Genomic DNA, 20,449 nt, shown 5'->3' with positions numbered 1-20,449 from the left:
CTTTAAGAAGAGGCTTGATGCCTACCTGGCTGGGGTCACTTGAGCCCAGTTTCCCTCCTGCCCAGGCAGGGGGTCGGACTGGAAGATCTACAAGGTCCCTTCCGACCCGACTTCTATGATTCTATGATCCTATGATCTGGTTGAGCAGGATTTCTTACTACATAGGAAAGTAAAGTATTTACTGGCGGATAGAGGAAGATTGTTGAATGCTAACTATACTACTGCTTGTATGATGATGAAGATTATTTACTGACAAAAAGAATGCTTAGAGGGGTTTAACAAGAGCCCTGACCAAAAATAAGAAAAAAAAATACCAACAACCCCTGTGGTTTGATGAACCTGCTAAAACGGGACATGGCCATTTCTATCAACCCCCTTCCTCCTGACACCATTTGTGGTGTATGCTGCTCCTTTGCCCAATGTGGAAAAGGGGCCTAGTCTCTCTCAAAGATCTTGTGCAACCAACAACAGCCTCTCTCCTTGGAAGAAAAGAATAGACATGGCCAGCAGGGAGCAGAGCAGGGAAGCCAAATGCTAGAGTATCTGCTGAGAGATCACATGGCAAGCAGCTGGGGAAGCAGGCCAGCAGGCTGCAGCAGGTGCTGAAAAGCTCTAGGCTGAGCAGACTGCGATTGGGAAACATTGCGACCAGATTAAGGGCTGTGCAAAATTGATAAGAAGTGGCAGAGGCTTGGCAAAGGCCCTGCAGCAGAAGGATGAAGAAAGAGGGATCCAAAGGAAACCCTTGAGGCTACAGTGCTACTGTGGGCTTGTGCTGCACGAAGGCGATTGCAACCAGAGCGCTCTAAACACTGTGGGTTGGTCTAGAAGTGGGTCAGCGTGTTCTGAGCAGGAAATGGGCAGAAGGACGAAGGGATATTGCTCACATAAATGATCACTTCATATAGCCAAGGACTAAGGAGGGGGTCATTTCCCCCACCCCTCTCCAGCTACTATCTTGCCGTCAGATGCTTTGCAGGAAGTGCTGCTGGATTATCAGGGAGCCAATGCAAGGGGACCCAGAAGGAGACACCGTTGATTTTTTCTTGGCCAGGATATTGCAAGTTACCTATTTCCCTTTAATCAAAGGAATGGACTGGAGAGGAATTTTCCAAGAACTACCCAGAGGACCGGTCCTAAGAGGATTCAGACTCCTAGACTCTGTAACTAAGAACTTCTGGTTTAGCCTGGGGTGTAGTCACTTACATCATTGTACCTGGTGTATGTTCAACCTCTCTTTCCTGTTACTCTTAGAGAACTATCTCTGATCTTTAGCCTCTGATCATATTGCTGTAGTGTCTCGAAGTCCCAGTACCCCAGTGTTTTCAGTCCTATATAAAAGACAAGACAGTCCCTACCCAAAAGAGTGAGAGAGGAGACAACAGATGGATCAGATGGACAAGGGAATACCTGGGGGAGGTGAAGCAATACTAATTAGCATGATACGTGTAATCTTAGCACACTAAGAGCCAAATCCATCATGTCATTATAAGTATCATAGCAGAGGAGTTTAAAAAACATCTAAAGGGTCTTTACACATATGTATGGTGGGAGGGGGGTAATTCCAAATGTGGGGGCAATATGAGAGGAAGTGCAAAGGTTACCAAGCTATATTGCCTGGTGAGCCAGGCTTGCTGGACTATCACAGGGATAAGGACAAAAAAAAAAAAAGAAAGAAAACCCAGATGGGATATACTAGCTTTCACAAATGGTACTATTAGATGTAAATGCATCATCATCTACACTGTAAGGCTTTTAGGCACATTTCTTCATCAGTTTTCTTATTTCTCCTAGAGACTATTTGCTGAACTCTCTCTAAACTCAGCACCTATTTCCTGTAGCTATTTCTTCTTCCCTGGTGCAGTATGCCTCATGACCAGGGACCTGTGTTTTCTGTTTCCTGTGGAAAAATATGGATTTTTCCAGTTTAAAGGAGAAAAACAGATTTCCCCCTTTAAAACAGGAAACTGTTGGTTTCCCCTTTGGCAAGCAGCTCTAGGCAGGCAGAGTTCCAGCCTGCAAGACCGACTTGCAAAAGGGTAGGAAACCCTATACCCTGTTCGGGCGGGGCAGGGACAGGGCCTGAGAATCTGAGTCGACCAGGGCCGGCTCAGACTCATTATCTCTCCTGCAGTCCGTATGCCGCCCTGCCCAGCCCAGCCCAGGTACCTGCCAGCCTCGCTGGGCTTGGGAGAGTGTGGCCCCTGTATGCACAGCCACAAGACAGGATGAGACCTGCTGGTGGGAGCCTCAGTAGCATGGGCAGCTGTCGCACTGCAGCCCGCATCTGTGCTAGGACATGTGGCCCCAACCTGGGGACCTTCTGGTCCCGGGAACCACTCAGTGGGGTGTGCTGGGCTGGGAGGAGGGGTGGAGCGGGCTTGATGGGCAGGGGGAGATTGAGGTGGCAGCAGGGTTTATGTATGTGTGATGGCCTGGGTGTGTGAGCAGGGGTGTGTGGGTGAGAGAAAGAGAAAGAGATGGGGGGAGGTGAGGGGCTGCTTTGGGTAGAAGTGGCTGCCAGAACCAGGCCTGGAGCCCCCCTAGAGCAGCATGTGCAGGAGGAGGCCAGCCTGGAGGCAAAGGGGTTTGTCCCTGAGCTCCAGTCAAGGGCTTCCTAGGAAGGGCATGGGGACCACTGGGCCTGGGCACAGGTGCAGGGAGAAGGACAGTAGTGGCCAGCACCGCGCAGAGCCACAAAGCAGTGGGCAAGACAGCCACAGCTGGACCAGTGTCCCGGTTGTGGGGGGAAGGAGCAAATGGGGGGTAGGTAGAGCTGCGGATCAGGAGTGAGGGGGACTGGGGTTTGGGATCGAGGGGCACTAGCATATCAGGGATGCTCAGCAGCACAAAGCAGTAGAGGGCTGTAGCTGGACCTGCGTCCTGGTGAGTGAAGGGGGCAGAGGGAGCTCTGATTTTCTATGATAAAAAAACCAAACTCAAGCACCAAAAATATCTCTATCTATAGCCCTATCTAGAGAGAGAGAGGGAGAGGTCATTTTAATCACAGAAAAACACAGTTTTGTGGGGGGTTAATCAGAGAATTTGGGATTTTAAAACATAGAAAACTAGGATCTATGATCATGATATTCAACCAACACCTCAGCTCTCTCACACATTAATCCAGTCCCACTCCTAGAAGGAACTGGGTGTGATTTGCAAAAGTTTTCCTACTCCCAACAGCCTCTGTAAGGAACAAGGGTAACTGAAACTGGGTGCTTAGGATTTCCCTGCTTGTGACAGTTCTCTCTGTCACATGATCATTTGAAGCAAATGTTGCATAGTAATGCAAGAGGTACAGGGAACAAACAGGAAAAACAAGACATATCAGTCTATAGTAACAAATATGACTTGGTTGGCATAACAGACTTGTGGGTAATCCATGAACCTGGAATACAGATGTAGAATGGCTTGGTTTGTTCAAGGAAGGACAAATGAGGACAAAAAAGAAAAATGTATTGCCTTACACATCAAGGATGTACACACTTGCTGTGATGTCGATAATGTAGTAGAAAACAGACATAGTGAAAAGTCTCTTGGTAAAGGGAAAAGAACAAGCATAATGCCATATCAGGATATACTATAGATCAAATTAGGATGATCAAGTGAGGAGGCTTTTTTGTTTCTGTTTTGATCAACCAAGATCCAAAATGCAGCATTTCATGGAAAGGGGGACTCCAAACTACCAAGGAATCTGCTGGGAAAGCAATAATCCAGGACAGACTGTCCAACAAAGTCTTGGGATGCATCAGGGCTGCCTTTCGATAAACATGGTGAAGAAAGCAGTTCCAGTGGGAGGATCTTTAAGATTTGACTCCAACCAATAGTTAGCTATTAGTTAAGAATTGCAATCTATTATTTTATGATCCACATTCTTAAGAAGGAAAGGAGGCAGAATAGCAGAATAAAGGCAATTGATTTCATTAAACTCAGACAACTGGTAAATGAGATCCTAGGGCAAATCTAGGTGAAAGCATTATTCAGAAGAGCTCAGGGGTGTTGGTTGTAGCCATGCTTGTCTAAGAACAGAGGCCGACAAGATTCTTTGGGTGTTGGTCTAATAAAAGATATCACATTTACCCAACGAACCTTGTCTGCCATTCAGGAGAGCTGGACTTTTTTAAAAAGAAGCAATATTATGGGAACAAGTGTCTATTATAACAGCATGAAGGAAAAATAGGTGTTACACTAAAACACCAATTTGTTTATATCGTGAGCTATTCAATAATCTGAAACTCAAGAAAGAATCATACCTGGGTCATAGAATCAGAGAAAGTTAGGGCTGGAAGGGACCTCAGGGAGTCATCTACTCCAACCCCCTGCTCAAAGCAGGACCATCCCCAACTAGATCATCCCAGCCAAGGCTTTGTCTAGCTGGGTTTTGAAAACTCCTAAGGATAGAGCTTTTACCACCTCTGGTCATACCTAGGTCATACCTAGAAACTAGGTCAAATGACTAAGGATGATTACAAAGATGTAGCAAGAATAAAGGATAAAGGCAGGGAAGTCAAGGTATAAGATGAGGTAAATCTAGCAAGAGATATAAAAAGTAACAAGGAAATACTATAAATACATCAGTAGCAAAGTGACTACTAAGGAAAGAATTGATGCACTATTCACTGGAGAGTGCTTATAACAAATGATGCTGAGAGGGTTAAGGTGTTTAATCACAGAATCGTGGTCACCCCCCACACTCTGGGAGGAGCAGCAGGATTTTTTTTTAAGTCTTCGAAACAGATGCCCACCACACAGACAGGCAGAGGGAAGGGAAAACTGTCCATGGCCAAGTTTGTCTCTGTGAGCAGCTGTTCCCCATGATCCTATCTGCATCTGGGCAGGAGTGGCAGGGATAGTGGTGGCAGCCTGCAGGTCTCCCTCCCGTGCCTAGAGGCAGAGGTGTAAGTAGAGAGGGTGAAGGGGGGGAAGAAAAGGGGGTTGCAAGAGCAGTGGTGGGGGGAGATTTTTTACTTAATTTTGGGACTCAGAAAAAAGCTTCCCCCCCCCCCCCCCGGGGGGGGGGGGGAGGCTGGGAGCAGGGGGTGTAGGCAACCCTGTAGCTCTGGTCACTGTTCCTACACCACCCTTTTTAAAATCCTTGATCTGCTTGTGGGAAGAGGTGATGTATTTAGATTTTGATCAAGCTTTTGAACCCTGTCAGGGAAGCCAGGGAAATATAATGTGGATTAAATTACTGCAAGGTATGTACACAACTGGTTGGAAAAAAAGTACTGTAAGAGTAGTTATCAGTGGCTCATACTAAAACTGGAAGGATGCATCAAGTAGAATTTTAAATGATTTTGACAAATTGCATCTGGGCAGACTCTCCTGAGGCTAAAAAGAAAGGCCTACAAAGGATGGAGGATGGGAGTCACCTCCAAGGAGGATTATTCTGCACTGGTCCGGTCCTGTAGGGAGCAGACCAGGAAAGCCAAGGCTGCAACTGAACTCCAGCTAGCTTTGAGCATCAAGGACAATAAAAAGTCCTTTTTCAGATATGTGGGGAGCCGGAGGAAAAGCAGGGGCAACATTGGACCCCTGCTGATCCAGATGGGGCAACTGACAACTGACGCCCAGGAAAAAGCCAACCTATTAAATAGGTACTTTGCATCGGTCTTTCATCAGTCCCATGGGCCGCCCATGCCTGCTACGGGACAGGGAAGTCCAGGTGAGGGTGATCCCTTGCCCTCCATTAATGCTGACTTCGTGAACTGCCCTCCATTAATGCTGACTTTCTGAAGGAACATCTTGAGAAGCTGGATACCTTCAAGTCAGCTGGCCCTGACAATCTTCACCCCAGGGTACTCAAGGAGCTGGCGAGCATCATAGCCCAGCCTCTAGCACGGATCTTTGAAAACTCTTGGCGCTCTGGTGTAGTGCCAGAAGACTGGAAGAAGGCCAATGTGATGCCTATCCTCAAGAAAGGGAGGAAAGTGGATCCGGCTAACTATAGGCCCATCAGCCTGACTTCTATCCCAGGGAAGATCTTAAAAAGTTTATTAAAGAGGCCATCCTTAATGGACTGGCCGACGCCAACATCTTAAGGGATAGCCAGCACGGGTTTGTTGCGGGTAGGTCTTGCTTGACCAATCTCATTTCCTTCTACGACCAGGTGACCTATCACCTGGACAAGGGAGAAGAGATTGATGTCATATATCTTGACTTCAAAAAAGCCTTCGATCTGGTGTCCCATGATCGCCTCTTGGAGAAACTGGCCAATTGTCGCCTTGGGTCCTCCACGATCCGCTGGCTGGGAAATTGGCTCCGGGGTCGGACCCAGAGGGTAGTAGTCGATGGAAGTCACTCATCGTGGTGTCTTGTGACCAGTGGGGTCCCCCAAGGCTCTGTCCTTGGACCCATACTGTTCAACATCTTCATTAATGATGTGGACACTGGAGTCAGAAGCGGACTGGCCAAGATCGCCGATGACACCAAACTCTGGGGCAAAGCATCCACACCAGAAGACAGGCGGGGGATCCAGGCTGACCTGGACAGGCTCAGCAAGTGGGCGGACGAGAATCTGATGGTGTTCAACGCCGATAAATGCAAGGTTCTCCACCTTGGGAAAAAAACCCCGCAGCATCCTTATAGGCTCGGCAGGGCTATGTTGGCTAGCACTATGGAAGAAAGAGACTTGGGGGTCATCATTGACCTCCAGATGAACATGAGCCTGCAATGCGATGCGGCGGCTAGTAAAGCGACCAAAACGCTGGCTTGCATCCATAGATGCTTCTCAAGCAAATCCCGGGACGTCATTCTCCCCCTGTACTCGGCCTTAGTGAGGCCGCAGCTGGAGTAGTGCGTCCAGTTTTGGGCTCCACAATTCAAAAAGGATGTGGAGAAGCTTGAGAGAGTGCAGAGAAGAGCCACGCGCATGATCAGAGGTCAGGGAAGCAGTTCAAGCGCCTACATTGAACACCTTTAAGAGCAAACTGGATGCTTATCTTGCTGGGATCCTATGACCCCAGCTGACTTCCTGCCCTTTGGGCAGGGGGCTGGACTCGATGATCTTCCGAGGTCCCTTCCAGCCCTTATGTCTATGAAATGAAATCTATGAAATCTATGAAATTGGAAATATGGCCCAAAATAAACAGAATGCAATTTAACAAGCAGTAATCAAATAAACAAATGTAAAATGGGGCAGGCAGCCGGGAGCTGGAGCTGGAGCACTGTGAGCTGGGGCAGGAGCCACTTGACTGAAGGTTCCTCCTGGCCCAGAGCCATGCAGCAGGATCAGGAGGAGGAGCCACCGCTGGAGGTGCGGAGGAGCAGCCTGGTGGAAGCTGTGCACACTGGCGCTGGAGCACAGCATGGGCTGCCTTGGGCAGGGCTCAGCCCCATGCAGAGTGCCACTGGGGCGGCCATGGGGCAGATCCAATCAATTGGTGGGCACCTCCTGCGGGTCAGATCCAGTCAGCTGGCAGTATGGATCCGGCCTGCAAGCCATATTTTGCCCACCCCTGTTTTAGATAGGACAGAAAGAGACAGATTTACAGTACAGCAATAGATCTGCAGTTCACCTGCTGAAGTGTATTTGCAGATTGTAGGTGGGCCACCCTACCACTCAGAGGTAAGTGCAGAGGTTCTTCCCCGTGGAACGACAGAAGATGGAGGGGGATGAGGAGCAATTTGAAAGGCAGGAGGGGACATGGAAGAAAACAGAACCATGGAAGATATGGAGGACATGATTTCAAAACATCTGTAAAAGCAGGCTGACAGGTAAGGGAGTTTTAGGACTGAGTAGTGATTAAAACTTGACTCAACTGAGGTCATTAGAGGCTGACAAGAGCTATTTCAGTGGTGTAGAAGAGACAAAAACCAGATTGGGGTGGAGGAAGGAACTGGAGGAGAGAAACCTAAGGCAGTGATTATGAACAGCACATTAAGCCAGGAGTGCTCAACCCCCAGCCCTCAGGCCAGATCTGGCCTCCAGCACTGTGTCATCTGGTCCATGGGGAGCCCCATGGGCTGTGGCTGTGGTCCTGTGTGCATAGGGGAGCACAGAGCTCGATCCTAGCACTTGGGGTTGGGCAGAGGCAGCGCAGGGCCCTGGAGCCTTGATCCCAGCACTTCGGGGCAGGAGGAGGTGGAGTGGGCTCCTGGGCTCGTCCTGGAATGCAGGGTTAGACGGAGGCTGTGTGGGGCCCCAGGGCCTGATCCTGACAGCTGGGATCCAATCTGACCCTGTGCTATGAATTTGGCCTCTGCAGCCAAAGTGTACAGCACCACTCTACACTAAGCATTACGCAAATGGAAAAATTAAAGGAAGATGGGTTGGTAATTGGAGAGGCAAGGGAAGGTCAAGTGTGCAAGTAGAGACAGGAAACTTTTATGTACTTATTGGCACCCCCAAGAGCCAATACCTGTCAGGCACAAGACTGAAGCTTCTTCTGTGCTTGCCTCTGAGTTATACTGCAACTGGTGTGTTTCTGATTATCTAAAGGTATCTGGTATACAGCACTGAGCAACTATATTAATTACACTTGTCTGTGAAAGGCTGTATCTGAGCAGGATCATTAAGCCTTTGAAAGATAACTGTAATTGTCATTAAATGGTTTTTCTTTTTTAATGTAATTCAATCTTCCAGAGAAAGCAGAGAAACCAGTCCCCATCACATGTGGCTATATATTGTAGGAACTAATTTAGAAGGTATGTCTCTGAAAAGGGAGTCAACTAGATGAAGCATTTAAAAAAAAATACAAACTCTGTTTTTGGTTCTCAGTAAATCTGGTTAATGCTGGTAATTGCCTACAGACATCCTCAAGGAGAGGTGCCAGAGGCTGGCATTTCTGGAGTCTGTGTTCCCTTTCTGTCCTTGGGATGGACAAAAGATGGTACATTTGAATATATTTAACATGGAAAAGTTGAGTAATCTTGCCATTGAAGAATAAAGCACTCTGCTGTACCTATTTAGTTGAGCTCCCCATGCGTACTCTCTGTTCTAGAATGGTGTCTACATGAAGGTCCATGTGAGGAGGAATAAACAGCACGGCTTTTACTGAATTGTATTTCGGTTGCTACTTGCTAGTTGGAAAATGAGATAAAAATGTTATTCATCAAAATAGATGTTGTGCTGTTAGGAGAGAACAGTTTATCATTCCTTGAACAACAAAATCCCTTATTGACACCGATACCTTTCTTGCTAATATTATTAACAGATACTGCATAGTGACTAAAGATATAGGTGCAAATACAGAATCAGATTACCTCGGGGAAGGGTGCTGCCTGTTTCTTGTTTTAAGAGTCATTCCTTGTTTGGTCTCCAAGGTCTTTCTCTTCTTATAAAGTAAATATAGTAAGCACGGACTAGTTTCACTAATTCTCCTAAACTGTGCACCGTTTGTATATAAAATTGTTGAAAGCTGAATTTTTCTGGAACCTTGTTACTTGCTTTGTATTTCTGATGCAACAGATCTTTATTTCTTTGAATACAGGTGGTCAGCACGCCCTAAACATGGCCTTCTGATAGACCTTTTCTAACCTTAATATTTCTGGGCATACCAATAAGTCATTGCAATACTGAAAAACTGACGAGATCAGACAACTGTTTCCTGCTTGTACGCTCTAACTTGGTCCGCAGCCTCTAGCTTCAAATCACCCTCTCATCACAACATCAATCATTGACCTTTGTCAAACTCTGAACTTCACATAGATTACCCTAGTTACTACAGTCTCCCATACATGCTGCCAAGGTAATCTAGGCAGCTCTCACTCTCAGGCCTTGGTCAGGCTAGGGAATTCTGAGACATACATTTCTATTGCAGCCATCACTGCTGACATGTTTACCAGGGGAAGTGACTTGGGAGGATGCTGAGAGACTGGGGAATGCTTGAGATAGGCCCTACATTGTTTAGGAGTTTTCTGGGGCTTTTGAACTGGTTAAAAAACTTCTACCAAAATATTATTTTTAAATGTTTAATGGAAGCTCAGTTTTGTTTGCTCCTCCTTTCTTTCCCTGTCTCCTCTTGCCTCCCATTTATTTCTTTTGCCACTGAAAAGGGGAAAAAAGGAGGAAAGTGGAAGAAATCTAAAAGTTCAAAAAAGATTGCTTAGTCATGACATGGAATATTTCAAATACTCAATTCTTGATGACAATTCTCAGTTTTCTTAAAATAAAGAGCCACTTTATCATTAGAAATGTTTAAAAAGAAAGTTTTTACCACGTTTATTATAATTATTAGTGACACTTATTCTACTGATTGGCTTATTGCATTATAGTTTGTTAGCCAATTAAGTTCTGTACCTGTTCGCTTCTTCAACCTACATTTTTTATTATTTACCTGCAGTATCACCCATTGTATGATAATGGATTTTCAAACACTTTTCTGTCTTGGTCTTTCTTGGTCAGTTCCCTTCCATCATATTATTTTTCTCATCCTCCTTCTCTCCTCCCATAGTTTCTGCTTCTTCCAGCTGTTTCATCCCCTGATTCATCCTAGCCCTACAATCTTTTCACTGCCCACAACTGTGTAATCTACCACAACTTTTTTTGCCTTTCTCTTCTTCCCTAACTCTGATAACAGCAGGTCATGGTCTAGAATCACTGAAACAAATAGCAAAGAAAGAATATAACATGCTACCCAGATCCTCACTGATGATGCTATATAAGCCAGTCTCTAATAGTGGAAAAGAAAACAATGAAAAACAATTTTTGTTGAATAAACTGGGTACCAGTATAACAGAAAACATTGCACATAAGCTATCAGGTGACAGATCATAACTCAATGTCACAGAAATAGCTTTTAATGTCCTCCACATTAAAGGTACATTAGAAGCCACAACCCCCATTTTCAGTAAGAGGTTAACATGTTTTATGTAGTTTTTATCTTATTTTTTACTTTAAAGTAACAGAACATACATTAATTATTGCTAACAATATTCTCTGTTAATATCCTATGCCGTGTGCAGACAAAACAAGGGGCTTGCAGTGGCAATGTGTGGGGGGGTGCACGGGGGTGCACATGCACCCCCTGAGAGTGCTGGTGCACCCCCTGATAGGCCACACTCCCCACTTAGGCAACGGAGTGGGGGGCAGACCAGAGCGCCAGTGCGTCCCCTAAAAGTGCCAGCCAGGGAGTGCTGCTTCTGGGAGCGCTGCAGCCACTTCCCAGTCCGTGTTATCAGCTGTGGGGGGGGAACACCCCCCCAGTCAGCGCAGTCAGTCACTGGGGTCCCCCCCACCGGTCACTGACTGGTCGCTGGGGGGGCACGTGGCCCTGCTAACTCAGGTGGCACCAGTTGCCCATGGCGGCATGTGTGCATGTCACTGTATAGCAAGTTAAATGCATTTGCACTGCTTTAATCATGTCGGTGTTTGCACATGTCAGCAGTGTATTGCGCAGTAATTCCAGCCGCTGTAGCAAATTCGGTGGTGTAATGTGCCTTAAATGACTTGGGGCACAGCAAACTAAAACTCCTCTGAGGAGTTTTTGTTTGCTGCCCTACAGCCATGGAGTGAAGCACCAGGCTCTGTGCAGCTCGGGGGCTCTGCAGGAAGCCCGTGCAGGCAGCCTGGCAGCAGCCTGGGAAGGCAGGCTCCACCCAAGAAAAAAAAGGCAGCGAGCCTGATCTTTTAAAAAAAATTTTTCCCCTGGAGCCTGCCCGCCTGCCTGCCTGCCTGAGCTGCACAGGGGCCTGGTGCTTCCCTCCATGTCTGTGGTGCCCCCCAGGACCACCCAAGCTGGGTGCCTGCAGGCGGGTGCCACCTGGGGGGGCGCACCGCTGCTGTGGAGGGAAACACCAGTCCCCCGCTGCAGCCCAGGGATTGCTCTGCCTGCGGGCAGCTCGCCCTCCCTCCCCACCAGAGAGGCAGCTAAGTTCAGGTGTGTGCATAAGCACTATTGAAAACCTGTAAGCTTATTAGAATTCTTGGCTATTTCATTTAATGGGTCTTTATTCTGTTTTGGACGGTTACATTTAGGATCTAACCGCGACGTTAATGGTTTCAGGACAACGCAGGTGAGTTCCATCACAGTTGCACAAGAAGATGCATTTCTGCTTCGTGAGCAACAACAAAGTGTGTCATAAAGAGCTTAAAACTTTGTTAGCACAGGAATAAGGAGGGCAGAAGAACAAGCAGCAAAAGAAAACAAAATGCGTTTGGACCCTTTTCTGTTTCATTTTGAGGTGTAAGACAGGCCTAGAAAGGTTTCTATTGTTGTTGTAAAAGGCTTTTCTTCTGTGCTTGCTTGTATTTTGCAAAGTATCATCTTGCTTACAGTGGAGGATTCTCGCGAGTGTAGAGCTGGTGGCATTGTGACATAAGTGCCAAGGAAGTAACATCTAAGGCAGTGGCTCCAACCTCGGGTTGTGACCCAAATCATGGTTGCGGGGGTCCGCCCCTTGCTCCGCCCCTCCACCTGCGGGGCTCTCCCGGCGCACAGTCTGCGCAGCTCTCGCTGCCGCTGCCCCCCTCAATCCCAGCCCAGGCTCTGCTGGTGCTCCCAAGCATGAGTGAGTCGGGGGCAGGGGTTGTGGCCCGGGTTTAGGGTTACAACAAAAAAAGGTTGGGAGCCACTGATCTAAGGGTTTGTCAACACTGCAAGCCTGCCATGTATTTTTCCTCAAATCCTCTACCATTTACACTCAAAATCTTTTAATACAACTCAGCATGTGCTGAGTTTGTAGTGGCACGCTTGTCTGGGGATAGGGTGCAAATATGTAAGGGGCCACGACCATGCCCCTGTGTGTCCATTTCACAGTGTAGAGCCAGAAGAAATGCTGGCACCTGAAATCATGTTTAGTAAGTTCTCCAATGATATTCCCACTGTTCTTATAACTCTAGGTGCTTACCTGTCTACCCACTCATGTCCATGTTATGATTACATACCAGAACTACTTTCCTTGAGATAAATTTGTGCGGCATGATTGCCTTTCATTGCCATGGCTCACTTCTGTTCCCACCTACTTTGGCTGAACAACCAGCCTATTGATAACTGGCCAGAGGAGTATCCCTGTGTGAGCATAACAAAGACAGGTTTGAGAGGCTCCTGAAACATCTACTCCATCAAGTTCTACAACATAATTCTGAACAGGGATGGTCTTATCTTCAAAGAAGCACTTTGAAGGAAGGGGGCAAAAGTGCTCTTGGGACACCATCTACTGTAATGCAGAGGAAGGAGTCTCGGGAACAACCCACACAGCTGGAAATTCAGCATTAGTACATATGGTTCCATGTATACGTGCTATCCTGGATGGATTTTCTAATGACCAGATTGGGGAGGGGGGGAAGCAGCCTGAGGGAACAACAGAGGTATCAGAACCCGACTGCAGCTTGTATGTGCCACCTACCATCGTTAACACCATTGGAGAAAGTAACAGGGAGTGATTTCTAGGGTATGACCAACTAAATTGCCATTACATGAAATGCAATGGATTCAGCTCTGGCTCAGGGTAGAAGATAGAATATTTTTCTAGCAACCTTCATCTTCAGCTACTTCTTCCCATCCTACTTGTGACCAAAGACAAATTCAGAGAACAGCGAAATTACAGGCAATACTGGGAGCTTTTCTTATAGGAGATAATCAGGACAGCCTGTGAGATTCCTGAGGAGGGCAAACATCCAATAACTGTTTTTGTAGCTTACAAGTGGTCTCCATTCTTTAATATGCTATTCAGTCACTGAGAAACAAAAACATCTTTTTCATAGATAGATGGGATTTCATCTATAGCATGAAAAGTTTGCTCTTGCTTTGCTGCCTGGATCTTCAAAGATAGTATTATTTTCCACAATATTGAAATAGGGTTCACATTTATATTAAGTCCTGATATAATACCCTACCAAACAGATTTCCTTACCATTTTCAATACATCAAATCTGAAATTTTTGCCATATTTCATCTTTGGTCTAGGCAGTTTTTGCCAAAAGGATTTGAGCAAGGCAACATGCAAACAGGGAGTAAGAGCACAGCATGCAGATAAACGGTGCAGACTGCAACTAGTCTTGATGCAGATAATGTAAATAATTTTAAAAATTGCCTCTTCATTGCTTAACAAACAGATCCCTTTCCAGAATCCCTGGAAGATTAGGCCCTCCACTAACATATATAAAGAATCAGTGTTTTCCCTGCTTTTTTCACGCTCGAGAAGGGGTTAACTCCCCACACAGTGCAATCCTCCCCTTTGGCCATGACATTACAGATCTCTATCCCCACATGAGTCCTGCTCTACCTCTTCTGCAACTCTAGTCAGATTGTGATTAGTCCTTTCCAGGATACCAATTGTCCAAAAATTTTCAAACAAGGCAAATAACAGTCCCAAACAAAATACCAAGAGCTGACCAACTGTCCTTCCATAGCATTCCTCCCTGCATGTATTCTTTACAAAGTACATGCCATTGCCAGAACACCAAACCTCAGAACTTTCTTCTTCCCCTGAAGTTTCTCATCTATTCTAGCCTTTCTCCCTATTTTCATCCTTCCCCTTTCCTGAAAAAGCCACTTGCCCTCTATCTATCCCTGTTATGCACTAAGTAGACACTTGTAAGAGAACTGGTTGTTCGTGGGAGTTTTAACTGAAAGGGGAAAGGCAACGGGAAAGTCCAAACATGTATGTGTTTGGATTATATTTCACTTTGCATATTTAGCTGCATCATACTGGTAGGGATACATGGCTGGTGTAGCCGAATTGGCTTTATTAATGCTTTTTATTGATTGGTTTGGCTGTACGATATATTGGTGTGTGAGTGCATGGAAAAGGAGGAGATTTATTTATGACTTCCTTTCACCTATCCTTTAGTGCAGAAGTGTGGTGTAAATCCTTACTTTCCTTGTTTACTAGCCCCCAACCTCTGGGAAAACAGGCACATTTTCTGGGTGTGTGTGCTGGACCTGCAACTGAGCAGTATCTGAAAAGCACTCCATGTAAAACTTCCTACATATAGCCTCACAGAGGTCGTTTGCTGTGCGATATACACATCACAGTCCAGCTCCAGTTGGTAAGGCACTAAGATGTGATGTATATCCACACACCCCACTACTAAATATGTAACTGCACTGCCAGTATGGGCAGGGATACCCAGGCTGTAGGGCATGTGAAATGCTCAGATCTGAGTATGACCAGGGGTTGTCAACTGGGAGTCTGCATTCCCCCGGGGGTACTTGAGAAGGCACTAGGGGTACGCATGAACAGGTGGGAACAGAGCGTTGCCATGCACCATCCCACACTGCTGTGCAGGCGCCGCCTGCCCGGTGGGATATGGGGGACAGAGGAAGCTTGCACGTGGTGGCTCTGCATTTAGCCATGCCCCCACCCCCTGCTCCATGTTCAGTTGTGTGCCATCCCCCTGCCCGCCCCCCCCCACACACACACTCTGCATCTGGCCGCCAGGGGTACACTGCTCTGCCTCTGGCCGCTGGGGGTACACTCCTCCAAAAAGGTTGAAAACCCCTGGTGTAGACTATTGTTTCCCAGACTTTTGATCCTTGAAGCACACTTTCTTTCTGGATTAAAACTGGTGGCACAGTTCACTCTTATACCTGAAAGGGTGTGTATCTCTCTCTCTCTCTCATTCTGTGTGTGTGTGTGTGTGTGTGTGTGTGTGTATAAAACAATATTTTATACTATGTGCATAAATATTATGATAAGTATAAATTCATTTTTAATTTAACAAAGTATAAAACAGTATGACTTTGTAACAAGTGGGCCTTCCATGGGCCGGTCAGATGTTGGCCCATCCACTTGTTTCTGAGCTAACCACCTGCCTCTCTCGCCTGCCATGACTTGTTGGAAAATTATTAAGATATTACACCCATGGGAAGCTGCCCATTTTTCCACCCCAATACCAGGGGGCACTATCTGAGGCTCCATTCCTCCCCTACCCCGCAGCCCAAGCCTTGCAGGCATTCCCTCCAGCTAGCTAGCACTCAGATCCGAGCTCTAGAGTCTCACCGGGACTCTTGCTCCCCACCGGAGCTCCTGGTTCCAACACCCTCACACTGGGTTTACTTTGTACACACACCAAAGCAATATATGCCAGGTCCTGTGCCCATACACTGGGCTCTAAGCCCGCACATACACTCTCGGGGCTCCAAGCCCTTCTCTGGGATCAGGGCTCCGAGCCCTGTCCACAAGCCTTCCCTGGACAATCCCCTTATCCCTGGCCCCGGGACATTCCTTAATAACTTCCCAAGACTCAGGGCCCCAGCCCCCTGGAGCTTCATGCTGACTCCTATATGCAGCCTCAGACCTCCACTGTAGAGTTTGGGCACTGCCACAAGTTCCTCCACCAACCTGGGCCCTGCCTCCGTGCTCCAAGGTGAACCTGAGCGCCTCTTGCTTGATCTTGCCCACCAGGGATGTAGGAGCTGGGATTATTAAGGCACCCTGACCTGCCTTTCACCATGGTAGAAACTGGCCTGGTATGTCCTGGGGGCTCCCGCACCACTGGGAGCCCCACCAGGCCACCCACTCCTGGCAGGGTGCATTTTTAGGTCATGTCCAGGACCTAGACCCTCCTAGCCATCCCCATCAGATCTTGCCCTTACCTCCTGGGTTGTTTCTGCTGCAGCTCAGCTAGGCAATGTTTCTACCTGCCTTGGCAGCAGCAAACTACAGCCTCTTTATACCTGGTTCCCAAACTGGCTGCTGTCATCAGGCACCTGGTAGCTACCTGACTGCCCTTGAAGTGGTAGACACCAACAGTGCCCTGCCACAGACTTTAAAACAAAAATATCAGTGTGAAATATGAGCTTGTTCACAGTTCAACTAAAGAATTAATAATATTATAAAAATGACTGCAGTGACTGCACTTGATTTCTGTATGGTCTTACAACAAAGACACCACTTTGTCCACTTGCGAAGGTGACCCGGACACTTCGCTCTTTCTCTATCCCACCAAAGCATCCATGGAGGTATGTATAAGCTGCACCATTCATCTTTGTCACTGTTCCGTGCAGTGATGTATTATGGCAGATTATAATGAGTAAATAGTCATAAGAATTAAGTTCATGTCCTCTCCCATTTAGTGTATGTCTACACTGCCTGAGCATGTTCAGGCTTGATATCAGGAAGCATTACTTTACTGTTAGGGCTGCCAGGCTCTGGAATGAGCTCCCAAGGGAGGTGGTGCTCTCCCCTACTGGGGGTCTTCAAGAGGAAGTTGGATAGATATCTGGCTGGGGTATTATGATCCCAGAACTCGTTCCTGCCCAGGGCAAGGGGTCAGACTTCATGATCTGTTCAGGTCCCTTCCGACCCTAGAAACTATCAAACACCAGTGATTCCTGGTGTGCTGCAGGCAAAAGCAGCAGAAGTGTGCCATTTTTTTGTATTTCTTTTTTTATTTATTTTAAGCATTTTAATATTTGTAATATTAACACACAATATTACATTTTCAAGTGAGAGTTAAAAAGTCAGGCTGCTTGAGTCTCTTTGGGCATGTCTACATGTTCCTGGCATGGTGCAATTACTGCACTGTGCGGGTGCTGCATGCTTAGATTTCCCTGCTATGTTGCCAAAACAATGTAGACCCATGTGATGGCTACATCTCTGTAGCACGCTGTATGGCAGCGTAGTGCGTCACTACGTTGCCGTAGTATAACATGGTGACATGCTTCTTGAGTATTATTTTGATCCCTATTGAACTAAAGTAACTATTAAGATTCAGCCATTCCTCCTTTGGTCTGAGAACTCACAACGCACATTTTTGAGTGTTTTGTGGAAAAAACACTGAGGACAGGACTTGACTTCCTGATATTCTACGTTGAAAAAACAGGTAGGAAAATATATTATTCTTTGAAAAAATAATCAGCTCATGCTCCTGTATCTAGCTGAAAGAAGCAAAACTCCTCTGCATTTTCAGGCCACCTTTAAGGTTCAATTTGCTAGCACCAGTAACGGAGGCTAATAACGAGGTCCCCAAAGTAAACCAGTGTATTCCAAGTGCCCTCCATAGGCTGCTTTTGGCCCAAACCATTTCAAAACATTGCATTTCCAAGGGGAAAGGACACAATTTTCCCTGACCCAACACAGGTTTGGGCCCACTACGACACAGAGGTGACCCTTGGTTCATGTTTCATGCCAGAGCAGAATTGAACAAGCTTGAAAAAAACTCTTCACTTCTTTCAGGAGACAAGGATATCTGTGGGCGATATCTTTTACTGGACCAATTGCAGAGCTGGGTTAGAGATAGACAAGCTTTCAAACACAAGACATTCTTCAAGTCACTTCTTTCCTCATGGGTTATGAAAGAGGCATGGGTTTCTTAAGGTGATATCCTCTTTTGGGATCAAGTTAGACAAGCTTTCAAATGTAAGGCATTCTGTCATGAGCCAGGCCCAGCATAGTAAAGAAAAGTAGTGGGAGGGGGTGAGAGAAATTCCCAGGGGTAGCAGACTCACAATTAACAGAAGAAAAGAAACTGATTCCTGGAAGATCAAGATCAATTAAAAGGGAGGAGGGTCATTCTCATCTTTCAGGTGTGGGGAAAAAAAAAATCAGGAGTCAGGTAAAATATAATGTGCCATAAAACTTGGGAACAAAAGTTACTACATTTTTGTTCCCAAGTTAGCCTTTAAAAGGATGTTAGATTTCCCTTGAGCAGGAACATAGTGAGAGCAGAGAGGGATTGGTTGTTCTGTGAGAAATGGGCTCCTAATTGTGTGCATCTGCCCTTTATCATACAAAAAAATAGAACTCTTGGTTCCAAAATAATATCTTTTATTAGACCAACGGGAAAATGGCAAGAAAACTGTCCTTTTCTGCAAGCTTTCGGGATCAAAGTCCCTTCGTCAGGCTCTGGGAAAAGTGTAGATGGTACAAGATGGTAAAAAGTCCCCATAGGTAGGAAATAAACTTCATTTTTGCACTTTCTGCCCTTTATCTATTTTCTGTAAGCACTTGTTCTGTGCCGTTTCGCAGTGTAGTTTTGCAGAGTGGTTGCCACATGTAGCTGCCCTGTGGTCACTAGATCAGGCATACCACAGTTCAGGACAGGCATGCATGGGCAGATTTGAAACTAGGGGTGCAGATGGTGTGGTGCATCATCACATACAGAACAACACACACTTTTCTCCAGTTGAAAAGAAACTAGAAGCTTTCATGCTAGGGGCCTGGGTCTGTATTATTCAGTTTAAGATTGCAGGAAAAAACTAATATAACCTAATTGGAAGGAGTAGAAAACAACCTGCAGGACTGGGAAACAGGAACTCCATTCCCAGGACCAGTGTGTGGCGAGAAGGAAGCTGGCTGGACCAGGTAAACCTCAAGCCCATTACACGGAAGAGAACAGGGTTGCTAACACTTGTGGAATGAGGAGCCTAGAAGGAAGCCAATAGATAATAATGAGCCCTGAAGTCAAGTGACTTCCCCAGCACTGCCTGACTAGAAATGCTGCTGCTGCTTCCAAGCAGCTGGTTTTAAACTGTGGGTGGAGCATGAATCAAAGGAGGGGGTGCAAGCAGGGTTTGCATTATGTGGGGAACTCAGGGGGCTGAGCCCCCTCATAACAGACAAAAGCCGCCTTGCAAGATTTGAAAATCATAGCTGGGGGGTCTCCTATTGTATTGCTCCTTCACTTCATTCCAGGGGATTTTATTATAGCATAGTGATGGGCAGCCCAGTTTTTTTGGCAGACCCCCCCCACCTAGAGTCAAAGCGCAATTGAACCCTGGGTATGAGTACATGCACCCCTGGCCGTCCCTGGAGGGGGGGTGAATCAGGGTGACCACCGCAGGCCCCACGCTTTGGGGGGGCCCTGTGAACAGTGACATACAGGTCTCACTGTGGTTGCTGTGCACCGTTGGTGCCACGCTCCAGCTGCTTGCTCCCCCCTCAAGCTGCTTGCTCCCCCCTCACCATGCTCCGGCTGGTCGTCACCCTTCCCCCCGGCACTTGCCACCCCCTGGTCCTGCATGGCCTGATATGCCCTGGGCCCCACACACCCCTGGGGACGGCTCTGACCCCTGGATCTGCCCAAGGTGCTGCTAGTCCAGGCCGCGAGGCCCGCAGCCTTGACCAAGCAGCAGTCTGTTTCGTCCTGCCCTGGAGACGAGCCCGCAGAAGGACAAGGAAAGGGCTCGCATCCCCGCCTGCGGACACCTCCAGCCGGAGGAACCGGGCCCTGCCAACTCTGAATCTATTCACACGCCATAATGACGCTGATATGATGCCTTTACATCAAATGCACGGGACTAGTACATTATTTTTTTAAGCAAAAAAACCCCACTGGACTACAGTTTACGTCGGGTGAAACACTGATTCTTGATTTTCTCCCAGGTGACTCTCAGCAGTCTCCTTGGAGCTTGATATCCGATGCCTGGAGCCTCCCGAGCCGTGCTGCGGGGCTGGGGAAGCACCGCCACGGCTCTGCCTCCTGTCCCGTGCCGTGCCGCGCCGCGCTGTGCTGGAGGCGGAGGCGAGCGGGGAGTCCCCGCTACCTGGCGTCACGCGGGCGGGCGAGGGGGCGGAGCGGAGCGCACCTGGCGCGGGGCAGCGCCGCCGACCTGGGAACTCG

General features: G+C 47.2%; 1 protein-coding gene across 1 annotated transcript in view; it reads left to right on the top strand.

Annotated features, from left to right (window-relative positions):
- The first annotated feature begins 17,666 nt into the window (after window positions 1-17,666).
- Window positions 17,667-20,449, top strand: part of ATP8B1 (ATPase phospholipid transporting 8B1) — a 100,319-nt gene continuing 97,536 nt past the window's right edge. Inside the window, exon 1 of the mRNA XM_006019093.3 lies at window positions 17,667-17,710. The gene's annotated coding sequence lies outside the window, so the exon portion shown is untranslated. The remainder of the gene's footprint in view (window positions 17,711-20,449) is intronic.

The sequence above is a fragment of the Alligator sinensis genome, unplaced genomic scaffold (genome assembly GCF_000455745.1).
Source record: "Alligator sinensis unplaced genomic scaffold, ASM45574v1 scaffold347_1, whole genome shotgun sequence".
Lineage (NCBI taxonomy): Eukaryota > Metazoa > Chordata > Crocodylia > Alligatoridae > Alligator > Alligator sinensis.
The sequence above is the reverse complement of the archived record's forward strand: the minus strand, read 5'-3'. Positions and strand labels throughout refer to the sequence as shown.